This window comes from Monodon monoceros, unplaced genomic scaffold, assembly GCF_005190385.1.
Source record: "Monodon monoceros isolate NGI ecotype Baffin Bay Population unplaced genomic scaffold, NGI_Narwhal_1 Super_Scaffold_18, whole genome shotgun sequence".
Classification (NCBI taxonomy): Eukaryota; Metazoa; Chordata; class Mammalia; order Artiodactyla; family Monodontidae; genus Monodon; species Monodon monoceros.
Window position 1 is genome coordinate 144,423,326 of NW_021703774.1, and position 14,261 is coordinate 144,437,586.

At 47.3% G+C, this 14,261-nt stretch overlaps 2 protein-coding genes across 2 annotated transcripts in view; one reads left to right on the forward strand and one right to left on the reverse strand.

Moving 5' to 3' along the window:
* Window positions 1-14,261, reverse strand: part of ARMH1 (armadillo like helical domain containing 1) — a 107,361-nt gene that overhangs the window by 8,740 nt on the left and 84,360 nt on the right. The gene's annotated exons all lie outside the window — the stretch shown is intronic.
* LOC114898954 (bone morphogenetic protein 8B) overlaps window positions 51-14,261 on the forward strand; it is a 36,223-nt gene continuing 22,012 nt past the window's right edge. The window contains exon 1 of the mRNA XM_029229168.1: window positions 51-55. The gene's annotated coding sequence lies outside the window, so the exon portion shown is untranslated. The remainder of the gene's footprint in view (window positions 56-14,261) is intronic.

The window sequence follows — 14,261 nt, forward strand, 5'->3', positions numbered from 1 at the left end:
AGTGTCTTGCTCAGGACAATGTGGCCTCTATGTGGCCAAGCCAGGACAGGCCCAGGTTGTTTGGCCCTCCATCCAGTGCTCAAGGAGGTGACGTTTCTGTGTCAGGAGGGCAGGCTTTCAAGGTGGAGAGAGCTTTCAGAGGGATTTCGGCAGAGGAACCCAGGGGTCAGAGTGACAGTAAGTTTTGTGGGTCTTCAGCCATTTGCCTAAAGGAGGCCCGTCCCCCCCAAACCAGAGCTTGTGATGGGCTCAGGTGGGGGAGCGAGCAGCAGGAGGCAGCTGTTAACCTCTGCGGAGAGCCCAGTGCCAGGCACAGGACTTGGGCTGGCGGGTTCTAGATGCCACCTTCCTGGTTAGAGGGCAGGGGTGGGGACTTGGGACAGAGGCGACCACATGTGGAACTGAGGCTGGAGCTCCGTGCTGGGGGCAAGCTGACCCCGGGCTCAGGACCAAGAAGAGCTGTGGATGCAGTCACCCTGAGAATGCCTCCAGGGGAGCCGTCCATCTGAGTGAGTCACCGCCTAGCCCATGTCCCTCTTCCCTCAGCATCCCCTGGGGCAAGGGGTGCACAGCCCTGGTGGGAGCTGCTGCTGTGAGTCGAGCAGCACCCTGAGCTCAGGAGGAGCTGGTTGCCCTCCAGCTTCTGCTCTGTGATCTTAGGGAAGTCCCTTGCCCTCTCTGAGCCTCAGATCTCTGCTTGTAAAATGGGGCTCCTAGTGATCCATCCTCAGAGTTGTTGTGTGATAGGTTGATAGAGGGGGAGGGGCAGAAAGTCAGCCCCCTTTTTAGGGTGAACCTGGCCCTGGTCAGTGCTGATACCAGACCCTCCCAGCTGCTGCTCAGCCTTGGTGTGGGTGTGATGGAAATGTCCCCACATGTCTTATAGACATGTGAAACCCAGAAACAGATTTTTAAAGTCAGCCAAAGGTGTTTCTATCTGTTTTTGAATAAAAACTAGCATTTGAAGTTCCATAGTCCTATAAATACTCATTTCACCCATGCAGCAACTTGTGAAGCTGTTTTACCAGCCTCATTTCATGGGCTCAGAGAGGTTAAATAACCAACCCAGGGTCACACAGCACGTCCATGGCATCATCCAGGCTGTGGATTCCAAATCCCAGTTTCTTCCCACACCACCTCTGTGTGTTTCATGAAGATCTAAGGCCTCTGACGCTGTGGATTAACAAGCAGATCTTTGTTCAGTGGAAGCCTGGCCTGTGGGCAGTCCAGCCAGCTGTCTGAGGGCCTTCTTTATTCTCACGTACTAATTGCACTAGTAAAACTCCTTCAGTTCGAGTAGTTTTAACTGGTAATTAGCTAGGCTGATGTGGGGGATTAGAACCTACCAGGATTGTTTCCTCCTTTGGAGGCCCCGGCTCCAGGCCCCTGAAGGTCAGCGGCCCCTGAACCACCGTGGAGTCTAATAGCAGAGTCGCTGTGGCATCAGCGCCCACGCCGAGGCTCCCACACCTGTTGGCTCCAGCTCCACCTCTGCTATTGGCCTCATCAGCTCCTGAGAAGCCAGCCGGGCCTGGTGCTTGCCGGGGCCCTGACCGTAGGTGGCACCTGTAGGACCCAGAGGCCTGGGCCTGCCGTCCAGGGGTCAGGCCTCTGCTTTTGAGCAGATGCTTTAGGAGCCGTGTCGTGACTGACAGGGCCTGTGTTGGGGGCCAGGGCTGCGGTCAGAGCTGGGCCCTGCCTGGCCTGCCTGTCGATCTCCGCCTGTGGACTCTTGGCTCCCCTTGGCCAGGACACAGTGACGGGGCCGGTGCCCTCGAGGAGCAGACGGAGCCTGTCCCTGGTGCCGCCTGAGCTCAGGGGAGGAGGCCCTGATCTGGGAGGCAGCGCCCAGGTTCTTGTCCTTCCTGGGCCTGCTGTGGACTCCTGCACGTCCCGAGCCACATCCCTTCCCTTCTCTGGGCCTCTGCTTTCCTGTCCAGTCCACAGCGATGGTGTCAGAAAAACGAGGTGCCTCCCAGCTCCGGCCCTGTGGCTCCTCGGAGGCAGCTTCTCACACCACCGCCCATCCCTCCGCCCGGCTCGGTGTGACTGGCTGGACCCCCGAGGGCCTCAGCCGGCCCAGCCAGCCCTGAGGGAGGAATGAGGCAGCAGAGGCCACCTCTGCATGTTCCTCCTGAGCCCTTCTCCGCATCCTCTCCTTGGAGCACCAGGTGCCCATGCTCTAGAGTGAGAAACTGAGGCACAAACAGCACTGCAGGCAGAAGTGTAGTCAGAACTGGATGGACCGTCTTCACTTTTGTCCTGACCCTTCCCTGGACTGGACTAATTCACTCCCGTGATCCTGGGTGGCTGAGGACACGGGTGGGGATGAGCTGAGGCTGTTGGATTCGGGAGACGCAGGGCTCCGTGCGAGCGAGGGACCTGGCCCGGGTCCTGCTCAGCCCCCTGACCTTCACCTCCGTGAGCCCCAGGGTCACTTTCTTTGGTTCTTTAGTAGGCAATTCTTGCATATTTTCCTGAATTCACTCCACAAATTGTCATGTAGTACCTGCTCTGTGCCAGGCTCTGTTCTAGTTCCTGGAATATGACAGGGAATGAAACTAAGTCCCCCCTTGTGGAGCTGACCTTCCAGTGGGAGAGAGAGACAGATAACAGTACATCAGCCACAAGGTGATTGTCACGTGGTCTAGACAGTGACGCCTCTCTCTGGAAACCGGGAGCGGATGGACAGTGGGAGGGCAGGCAGGACTGGGCTGGGGGTTCTGACCTGGGACTCAACAGAATTTGCATCATGACTCCACCCACTACTCTCAGTGTGATCTGGATTTTCAGTCCACCTCTAGGAACCTCAGTCTTCTCCTCTGTAAAATGGAGATACTCATGGTACCCACCCTAGGGGCTGTTCAGGGATTGTGTGAGATGACACCCAGGGATGACCACATGCCCAGAACCTCCATGTCTGTTCTTTCATTTCATCTCACATTTACTGTCACATCTTTGTTTAATAAGAGGACAGTGAGGCTCAGAGAAGCTAGGTGGTTTTCCCAAGGCCACACAGCTGGTCAGTTCCCTGCCTGCACATCTTCTGCTCTTGTCCTACACCGAAGTGTCCTCTCCCCCAAGTCCAGGGGCCATCGTTAGGTGCAGTACCTGCCACTGAATGTGACTGTGTTGAATGTGTATTGTAAACTGAGAATCCTGTTTTTAAAGTGTCTTTATTGCTTTGGGGTTTACAAATAACGCATGCTCATTGTACAAACTTCAGACCACGGAGGAACATATAACACAAGTGCCCCTGGGAACCCTATTTCTACCAGCCAGCGTCCTCAGGCAGCCACTTTCTGATTTCTATCACGAAACATTCCTTTGATCTGTTCTTGAACTTCGTGTGAATGGAATCATACATTCCCTACTCTGGGTCTAGTCTTTCACACAACATATTTTCTTGACATTCATCCATGCTTTTGTTATGTATGTTTTTCTCATATAAGTGAGTTGTTTGCATTGCAAACCATTCTCATTAAGGGACATTTGGGTTGTTTCCAGTTTTTGGTTGTTCATAAAGCTATCTGGACGTGCTTGTACACATTCCTCTGTGGATATATTAAACCTGGATTTTCATCCTGACTCTGCCACTGGGGAGCTGTGAGACATCACACAGTTTCATTTTAAAGTCTCTGCACGTCATTTCCTCACCTTTAAAACAAGGTTCATAAGGGCTACCTCCCAGGGTTGTGTAGGACTAAGTGAAACATGCAGTCAGGCTAGCCTCATGCCTGCCACACGGTAGGAGAATAATAAATGGGAGCTGATATATTGCGTCCGACTTCCGTGCCTTTGCTCACATTGGACCCTCTGCATAGAATATACTCACCCCCATTTCTTCTTTTAAAAGGGATGGGCAGGGTTTTCCATAAGCCTCACTCCTCCCACTGCTCCGCCTCCGAAGAGACAGACTCCTTCCATGCTTAGAGCCCTCAGCCTTGCTTGTCTGGATTCCTTAGGATTCTGCCTATCTGATCTGGGGGCACATCTAACCCCTCTTTCTGCTACTCCCCATGAAACCATGAATAACCTGAGAACAGGGACCAAATATGCGTCTCACGGCAACCCCCAGACTGCACCCCCCGCCCCCGCATGGCCACAGGGCAGCCTGGCGAAGTTGAGGGAACGAGGAAGGCGGCGGGAAAGCAGGGAGTGCCCAGAGCCAGGCGGAGGAGGCTGGGCCTGGCAGGTGGCACAGAAGCAGGGCCAGCCTCCCCGTCTTTGCATATCACCCTGTCCCTCCCCTGGGACCCGAGTCCCCGCAGGGCCCTGCCTGGGGGACAGTGGCCTCAGCAGGCCACCTCTCAGGTACCTGTTGATGGAAGAATCTTGTGAACAGGTGACCCGCCCCCCATCTCAGAATTGCCACCCAGAGGTAGTCCAGGGCCACTCATTCTATATGGGCTCCAAGTCTGCAAGTCCATGTGAAGGGCCCCTAACTTGACACGTGACCCCAGCAAGTCTCTGCCCCTCTGGGCCTCAGTTTCCCATCTACGCAGGGTTGCCACGAAGCCCTTTCCAGCTCCCACAAAAGAATGTGTCCCCCATCCTCCCTGCCCACTGATGGGGCTCCTCCAGGGCTGAGGCACAGGGTGGGAGGACACCCGCCACTCGTCACGGGCACCCATTCCCCACGGGAGAGAGGGGATGTGTCACCGTGACCACGTCCTTCTGGAAAGCCCCACAGTTCAGGCCTTTCCTGGGTTTGAACTGGAGGAACCGCATCCTTCTTGCTCACATCTCCTTGGATCTATGTTTGGCCTTGGCGGGCTTGATGTGGTGCAGTGGGCAGGTTGTTCCCTTTTAATTTGGGCTCTGAAGCCGGCCGAGGCCTGGACCAGTAATTATAAGCACAGAGCCATTTATGGAAACAGCTCTTGAAAAAGTCAGTAATGAGAACTGACTAAAAATACCCACAGGAGTGAAGCGGGGGGGCCTGCTCTGGGCAGGGCTGAGATTCCTGGGCGGGAGGAAGCCCTGAAGGGGCAGAACCGGAGGGTGATGGATTCTGCAGCTCACTCGACACCCGCACGGGCTGCGGAGACCCAGGTGTTTCCTTAGGTCTGAGGGGCCCCTCGGCCTTGTTACCGGCAGGACCAGCCAGACGGGTCCAGCCCATCCGCCTCCGGGGCCCCGAGGGAGCCTGTCCTCCACCTCGGGGGCCAGGCCGTGAACGGAGGCGAGTCCCACAGTAAAGTGAGAACATGGGTGGCTTGGGTTGGAAACCCTCGGTGACGTGGAAGCCACTCCCAGACCAGCAGGACTCCCCAGCCCAGGGGCTGCGCTGCTGGATGCTGAGCCGCTGTCCTGGGGACCAGGAGCCCTTGGGATGAGGGGCCGGGCCTCCCCTCTCTGGGCCCCCGGGATGAGCAGACTGCTGAGGCCTCCCGTTTCCACCCCACATTGTTCAGTCTGTGTCCTCAAAGTGGTCACCGTCCAGAGGGCAGAAGAACCAGGGACGGGGACCCCCGGGACAGGGACAGGGAGAGACCGGCAGGCTGATGTGTGTGGGCTCAGAGGCGGGCAAGGGGGCTTTCACAGCTGGACCGAGAAGAAAGTAGCCTTTATACTTGGCGGGATGGGGCAACTCCGGAGAGAGCGGCTTTGAGGAGGGACTCCAGGGGGAGGGTGTTGGCACCAGAAGACCCAGGAGGCCGTGAGGATGGGCAGGGCCAGCCTGTGTGGGTGACGGGCGGAGGCTGGACAGCAGAGCCAAGCGTAAGACCCTCCCATGGGCCCTGAGGGGCTGGGGAAGGGTTTGAGGGCAGGAAGGACTGTCAGATCAGAAGATGCCATTCTGTCTCTCTTTCTAAAAATTTTATTGAAGTATAATTGATTTACAATGTTGTGGTAATTTCTGCTGTACAGCAAAGTGATTCAGTTATATATATTCTTTTTATATTCTTTTCCATTATAGTTTATCACAGACGTTGAATATAGTTCCCTGTGCTATACAGTAGGACCTTGCTGTTTATCCATCCTATATATAATAGTCTACATCGGCTAATCCCAAACTCCCAATCCTTCCCTCCCCCACGCCCCCTTGGCAACCACAAATCTATTCTCTATGTCTGTGAGTCTGTGTCATAGATAAGTTCATTTGTGTCCTATTTTAGAGTCAACGTATAAGTGATGTGGTGTTTGTCTTTCTCTTTCTGACTTACTTCACTTAGTATGATAATGTTTAGGTCCATCCATGTTGCTGTAATGGCATTATTTTGTTCTTTTTTATATATATATATACCTCATCTTCTGTATCCGTTCATCTGTTGATAGACATTTAGGTTGTTTCCATGTCTTGGCTATTGTAAATAGTGCTGCTGTGGATATAGGGGTGCACGTATCTTTTCAGATTATAGTTTTGTCTGGATATATGCCTAAGAAGAGAATTGCTGGATCATATGGTAGTTCTATTTTTAGTTTTTGAGGAATCTCCATACTGTTTTCCACAGTGGCTGCACCAATTTACATTCCCACCAACAGTGCAGGAGGGTTCGCTTTTCTCCACACCCTCTCCAGCATTTATTATTTGTAGACTTTTTAATGATGGCCATTCTGACCAGTGTGAGGTGGTACTGCATTGTAGTTTTGATTTGTATTTCTCTAATAATTAGTGATGACGATTATTTTTTCATGTGTCTATTGGATGTATGTCTTCTTTGGAGAAATGTCTATTTAGGTATTCTTCCCATTTTTTTGATTGGGTTGTTTGTTGCTTTTTGTGTGTGTGTGTTATTGAATTGTATGAGCTGTTTATATATTTTGGAAATTAAGCCCTTATTGGTCCCATCATTTGCAAATATTTTCTCCCAGTCCATAGGTGGCTGTCAAAAGATTCGTTTTTTTTTTTCTTTTTTTTTTTTTGGCTGTGCCGTGCAGCATGCGGGATCTTAGTTCCCCAACCAGGGATCGAACCCAAGCCCCCTGCAGTGGAAGTGCGTAGTCTTAACCACTGGACCACCAGGGAAGCAGATTCCATTCTCTTAATAGGCATGCTGAACTGGAAGAAGAGGGTGTCTTTTGAAACAAGATAAATTTTAGTCAGAAACAAGACAGATTTGGGTTGTCTCAGTGACTCTAAATTTGGTCCAGGGCACAAAAATAGCCCAAGCCTTTATTGGTGTCAGGCTGGCGGATACAGGGTGTGACATCTAGAGATCTAGCCTGTGTGGAGGGTGCAGCCCTCAGACGTGGGAAGGCAGAACATGGATGGTGGCCGTGGTGGTGGAGGCTGCCTCGTGCCCCCGGCAGGCTCTTTCTGCAAATGTGGGATCTGGAGGCCATTTTATCAGAGGCTGGAGGAGAAGGCCGAGGGTCTGAGACTGCTTATTTTCCTAGAGCCACAATAAGGGGTTAAGAAAGTAAACACTCTGACTGCTTCCCCAAGTGGAGCTTTGTAGAAAAGAAGGTACCTGTGGAACCAGCAGTGGCATCGTGCGTCCCCAGTGCTGGGCCCATGCCTCACCACTCAGGTATCTCAATGGAGCTGGCTGTCAAGAGTCTCTGTTGGCTTCAAGAAACTACAAGTGGCTTCCAACCCACCTCACAGGGTCATGAAGTGTCATAGCATCAGCAAGAGTTGAACTTTATTAAATTCTTCCTAGGTCACAGAACTTCTTTGAATCACTGTGATGAATTCTTGAAGGCTGAGAAGTAGGATTTATTGTACATGAACTGGCCTTGCTTCTCACTCCAGCCTCATCTTGGACACCTAGACCCTGGACCACTAGATTCCAGCCCTGTGGACCTCCTGGATGTTTCTCAAAGATTCAGGGCCTTTGCATTTGTGGTTCCACCTGCCTGGAAGGCTCTTCCACCACCTCTTCACATGACTGGTTTTTCTTCCTCCTCCAGACTTGACTATTTATTTCCCTCATTTAGGGTTTAGAAGAGTGAATTGATTCCTAACATTCTGCAAAGGTGGTGGTTCTCAATCTCCCAGGAGACATTTGGCAATATCTGGAGACATTTTTGGTTGTCACAGCTGGGGAAGGGAAGGTGGTGCCACCGGCATCTAGTGTGCAGAGGCCAGGGATGCTACTAAATATTCTACAGTACACTGTACAGTCATCCACAGCAAAGAATTATCACCCACAACAAAGAATTATCTGGCCCAAAATGTCAATAGTGCCAAGTTTGAGAAATTCTGTCCAAAGATGACCAATGTTGCTGCTGATGACCTAATGGATGTTAATATACGTGATACTTTTCAATCTATTACAGTTCTCTCTGATGCTCAAATTGTCCCTTCCATGGCTATTATGAAGCCTCTTCAGGTTAGCTTCAGAGTACTTTTAACTCTCTCCTAGGAGGTTCAGGGAGCTTCCTTGCCTTCTGGGATGAGATGTTCCAGGCTGTGCTTATGCATTTCCTGCCCTGGGTCAGAAATGGGTCATTTCTCTAAGAGCCCTGGTGCCTTGCGGTGGAGTTGATCATTTAAGACCACACTCGGGGCGTTAGAGCTCCCCACTGTCCCTCATTGGCCACCATTTCTAGGCTTTTTCAGTGGACAGAGCTAGGGAATATGTATTTTCTAAGAGAAAAAAATCATGAGTTCAAACAAATATTTCATTTTTTAAAAAAATTATTATATTTTGGCCGCGCCAGGCAGCATGCAGGATCTCAGTTCCCTGATCAGGGATCAAACCCGTGCGGAGTTTGGAAGTGCGGAGTCTTAACCACTGGACCACCAGGGAATTCCCCAAACTAATATTTCTTCTTTTTTTTTTTTTAATATTTATTTATTTATTTTAGTTTTGGCTGCATCAGGTCTTAGTTGCCCCACGCGGGATCTTCATTGCGACATGTGGGATCCTCCGCTGTGGCGCGCGGGCTCCTCTTTGTTTGTGGCCCGCATGCTCAGTAGTTGTGCAAGTGAACTTAGTTGCCCCGCGGCATGTGGGATCTTAGTTCCCCAACCAAGGATCAAACCTGCGTTCCCTGCATTTGAAGGCGGATTCTTAACCACTGGACCACGAGGGATGTCCCCAAATATTTCTCATTTTTTTTTGCGCTACGTGGGCCTCTCACTGTTGTGGCCTCTCCCGTTGCGGAGTACAGGCTCCGGATGTGCAGGCTCAGCGGCCATGGCTCACGGGCCTAGCCACTCCGTGGCATGTGGGATCTTCCTGGACCAGGGCACGAACCCGTGTCCCCTGCATCGGCAGGCGGACTCTCAACCACTGTGCCACCAGGGAAGCCCAATATTTCTTTTTTTTAATTTTTGTTTTATATTGGAGTATAGTTGATTAACAGTATTGTCAGGTGTACAGCAAAGTGATTCAGTTATGCATACACGTGTCTATTCTTTTTCAAGTTCTTTTCCCATTTAAATTATTACAGAATATTGAGCAGAGTTCCCTGTGCTATACGGTAGGTCCTTGTTGGTTATCTATTTTAAATATAGCAGTGTGTATATGTCAATCCCAAACTCCCAATCTGTCCCTCAAACTAATATTTCCAATTCAAGCTTAGGATTATAGACTTACTTAAATTCTTTTTTTTATATTTTATATTTCTATTTTCTTTTGCACTGAATAATTTGGTCCTAACAACATTAATATGATAATCAAACATATCCTACACGTGTAATAGGTGTAGAATAACGTCATCATAGCAATACGATTACTGAAAAATTAAGATTTATTTTTAGTTTATTTTGTCCTTAAGCTATCCCACTAGGGATATACAGTCAAATTACTCTGTTTGAAAATGACTTGAAATAATTCCTCACTGTGTGGGTAAGCCACCAACTCAATATACCCACCATTTATTTACTTTATTCTGCATTTTAGTCTTAGGTATTACTCTTTGTTTTTGTATTTTGAATTATTCTTGTTTTATACTTATGTGAAATATTTACAAAATTTACAAAGCAAGGGACATTCAGAGAGGCCTGGCTTCCACGCCTGTCTCCTACACTCTGTCTCTGTTCTCTTCCTCCAGCAAAAGATAACTACATTTTTTAAGTTGAAATATAGTTGACATACAATATTATGTTAGTTTCAAGTATACTGCATAGTGATTTGACATGTGCACACATTATGAAATGATCATTGTAAGTCTAGGAACCATCTGCCCCCATACAAAGCTATTGCAATATTATTGACCGTATTCTTTATGCTGTATATTACACCCCATGACTTATTTATTATGATAACTGCAGATTTGTATCTCTTAATCCCCTTCACCTATTTCACCCACTCCAACTATTTTTTAATTAATTTATTAGTTTGTAGTTTATCTCCGTTTTAAAAATACAATTACATATATACGTACCTATGATGTGTATGCATTTTTATAATATTTGTATTTTGATCTGTTCTTAGATAAAAGGTATATTATCTGTACTGTTCACCTTAGTTCTCTTTAAAAAAACTGTCTCCTGGAGATCACTTTATTGCAGAATACAGATGATCTCTTTGTTCTAATTTACAGCTGTTCAGCACCCCATCATGAAGAGGTACCATGGTTCATTTATTCCATCTTCTGTTGATAGACATTTGGGTTGTTTCCAGTCTTTTTCCGTAACAAGTTACAAAATTGGGTCATAACAAATAGTCTTGTATGTACATCTTTTTGTATTTTTGTGAGTGTGTCTTTGGGACAATTTCTTAGAAATGAGATGTTTGGGTCAAAACATGTATAATTTTGCTAGATATTGCCGGATTCCGCTCCATAGGGATTATGCCATTTTGCGTTCCTGCCAGCAATGCACGAGTGCTTGATCCAGTCTTAGAGTGTCTTTCTGGAAAGATTTTTCCAAAGTACCACATCTAAAGTAACCCCACACTGGGGGCTTCCTTGGTGGCGCAGTGGTTGGGAATCCACCTGCCAATGCAGGGGACACGGGTTTGAGCCCTGATCCGGGAAGATCCCACATGCCGTGGAGCAGCTAAGCCTGTGCGCCACAACTACTGAGCCTGCGCTCTAAAGCCCGCAAGCCACATCTACTGAGACCTCATGCCACAACTACTGAAGCCCGTGCATCTAGAGCCTGTGCCCCACAACAAAGGAGCCACCACAATGAGAAGCCCACGCACCCTGCAATGAAGGGTAGCCCCCACTCACTGTAACTAGAGAAAGCCCACGTGCAGGAAGGAAGACACAATGCAGCCAAAAATAAATAAATTTATTTTAAAAAAAAATAAAGTAACCCCACACTGAACTGGAACTAAAGGTATAACTCCAATTTTTAAAATAGATATATCCAGAAAAAATAGAAATAAATACAGATGTGCGTTTATGCCTGGGTTAGTATACACACATATATTTCCTAGCTCTGTCCACTGAGAGCACCTAAAAGCATGACACTTTATTTTAATGAGCACACCCTGTGCTCAGAGCTTGGTGTTTAAATCCCCATTCTATAAATGGTAAATGAAATGAACCAGAGCTCCTTGGAGAAGGGACTGATGTCAGTGGCGGGGAATGGGAAATCAAAAGATGGGCCTGGAGCATCTGGTGGTGCCAGACAATTAGGAAGTACTCAAAAAAAGGATGGGGGGGGCATGTCAAAGGGACAAGGGGCCAACCCAAAGATGCTCCCAATGGGCAAAGCTAGAACAATCTGAGCAACAATTGTATTGGATTATAACCCGCAGAATAAATGAAATATCCGTGAACCCATAATGATATAAATAAATAACAGAATAATTATGGGAAGAAGGGCAAGTCTTCCTTTCAAAAGAATTCCAGTTAATAAAAGTAGAGGGAAAGAAGGAAATAGAAAATCACTATTGCAGACATTACAGTAATAATTGCTAAAATTAGTGGGCAAAAGTTTGAGGAGAAATATACGTGCAAATCTCAAAATCTCTCCCTAAAGATAGTTATTATTTCCAAAAGAAAAATAATGACATTACAGTGAAGATACCTGGCAGATACCACCTTAACCAAAGAATTAGTTAACATCGCTAGTAATAATACATATTGACATTATATCATCCAATTTGACGTGCTTAGAAGAGGACACCAATTCCGAGGTGGATTTCTCCAAAATCCGTAACTTCAATTTAATAATGAGAAAGCATCAGCTAAACCCAAATTGAGGGACAGCCTACAAAATACCTGACCAGTGCTCTTCATAAGAAAGGGCGTGACAGAAACTATCAAACTCTTAGAGGAAAACACAGGCAGGACACTCTATGCCATAAACCACAGCAAGATCCTTTCGGACTCTCCTCCTAGAGAAATGGAAGTAAAAACAAAAATAAACAAAGGGGACCTAATGAAACTTAAAAGCTTTTGCACAGCAAAGGAAACCATAAACAAGACCAAAAGACAACCCTCAGAATGGGAGAAAATATTTGCAAATGAAGCAACTGACAAAGGATTAATCTCCAAAATTTACAAGCAGCTCATGCAGCTCAATAACAAAGAAACAAACAACCCAATCCAAAAATGGGCAGAAGACCTGAATAGACATTTCTCCAAAGAACATATACAGACTGCCAACAAACACATGAAAGAATGCTCAACATCATTAATCATTAGAGAAATGCAAATCAAAACTACAATGAGATATCATCTCACACCAGTCAGAATGGCCATCATCAAAAAACCTAGAAACAATAAATGCTGGAGAGTGTGTGGAGAAAAGGGAACACTCTTGCACTGCTGGTGGGAATGTGAATCGGTTCAGCCACTATGGAGAACAGTATGGAAGTTCCTTAAAAAACTACAAATAGAACTACCATATGACCCAGCAATCCCACTACTGGGCATATACCCTGAGAAAACCAAAATTCAAAAAGAGTCATGTACCAAAATGTTCATTGCATCTCTATTTACAATAGCCCGGAGATGGAAACAACCTAAGAGCCCATCATCGGATGAATGGATAAAGAAGATGTGGCACATACATACAATGGAATATTACTCAGCCATAAAAAGAAACGAAATTGAGCTGTTTGTAATGAGGTGGATAGACCTAGAGTCTGTCATACAGAGTGAAGTAAGTCAGAAAGAAAAAGACAAATACCGTATGCTAGCACATATATATGGAATTTAAGAAAAAAAAATGTCATGAAGAACGTAGGGGTAAGACAGGAATAAAGACACAGACCTACTGGAGAACGGACTTGAGGATACGGGGAGGGGGAAGGGTGAGCTGTGACAGGGCGAGAGAGAGTCATGGACATATACACACTAACAAACGTAAGGTAGATAGCTAGTGGGAAGCAGCCACATAGCACAGGGATATCGGCTCTGTGCTTTGTGACCGCCTGGAGGGGTGGGATAGGGAGGGTGGGAGGGAGGGAGACGCAAGAGGGCAGAGATATGGGAACATATGTATATGTATAACTGATTCACTTTGTTATAAAGCAGAAACTAACACACCATTGTAAAGCAATTATACCCCAATAAAGATGTTAAAAAAAAAAAAAAAAAAGAAAGGGCATGAAAGACAAGAATGGCTTAGCACTTGTTACAGGTCAGAGCACATCAGGGAGACCTAACAGTGAAATGTGATGTGGGATCCAGGATCGAATCCTGGAACAGAAAAAGGACATAAGTTGGAAAATCGGCAAAATTCTAGAAAAGTCTGTAGTGTACTTAATAATATCGTACCAATATCAATTTCCTGGTTTTGGTCATTATGCTGTGCTTTGGTTATGTAAGATGGTTATCATTAGGGAAAGCTGGGTAAAGAGTATATGGGAAGTTTCTTGCAATAATTCTTGCAACAATTTTCTCTGAATCTAAATAATCTAAAATTACTACAAAATAAAGTTAGAAACATAAAGTAACCCCACACACCCTCCCTGCATTATCCCCAATCCCACCTCTCTCTTGGTGTCCTTCACAGGGCTCATCGCATACAATGACTTTGTTTGTTCACTCTTTCCTACCTGACTTCCCCCCTGCACATAAACTTCACAGGCACAGGGCCACAGTTTCCCCCAGTGCCTAAATACTGACTTGCGTTCAATAAGCACTGCTTTCAAATGTGTTGCATACACAAATTAATTAGTATTCCTAGATGTGCTTGGGAAAAATGAAGGGAAAAGTGAGTGTTCTAGAAGACCTCCAGAGCATGAGAAGGCAGCAGAGTCAGGAGTCTTCTCCCACGTGCCCAAAGGTGAACTTATAGGAACCCCCCCACTCCCGCCAGATTAGGAATTCCTACCCCAGAGTCTGCAGAGAGGGGGAATAATTTACTATCCTCTTGCTTCAAACTCAGCAGTCCCCCCAGGACGACCACGGAGAGAAGATTCTTGGCAGGACTTAGATGGCCAGGATCCAGAACATAG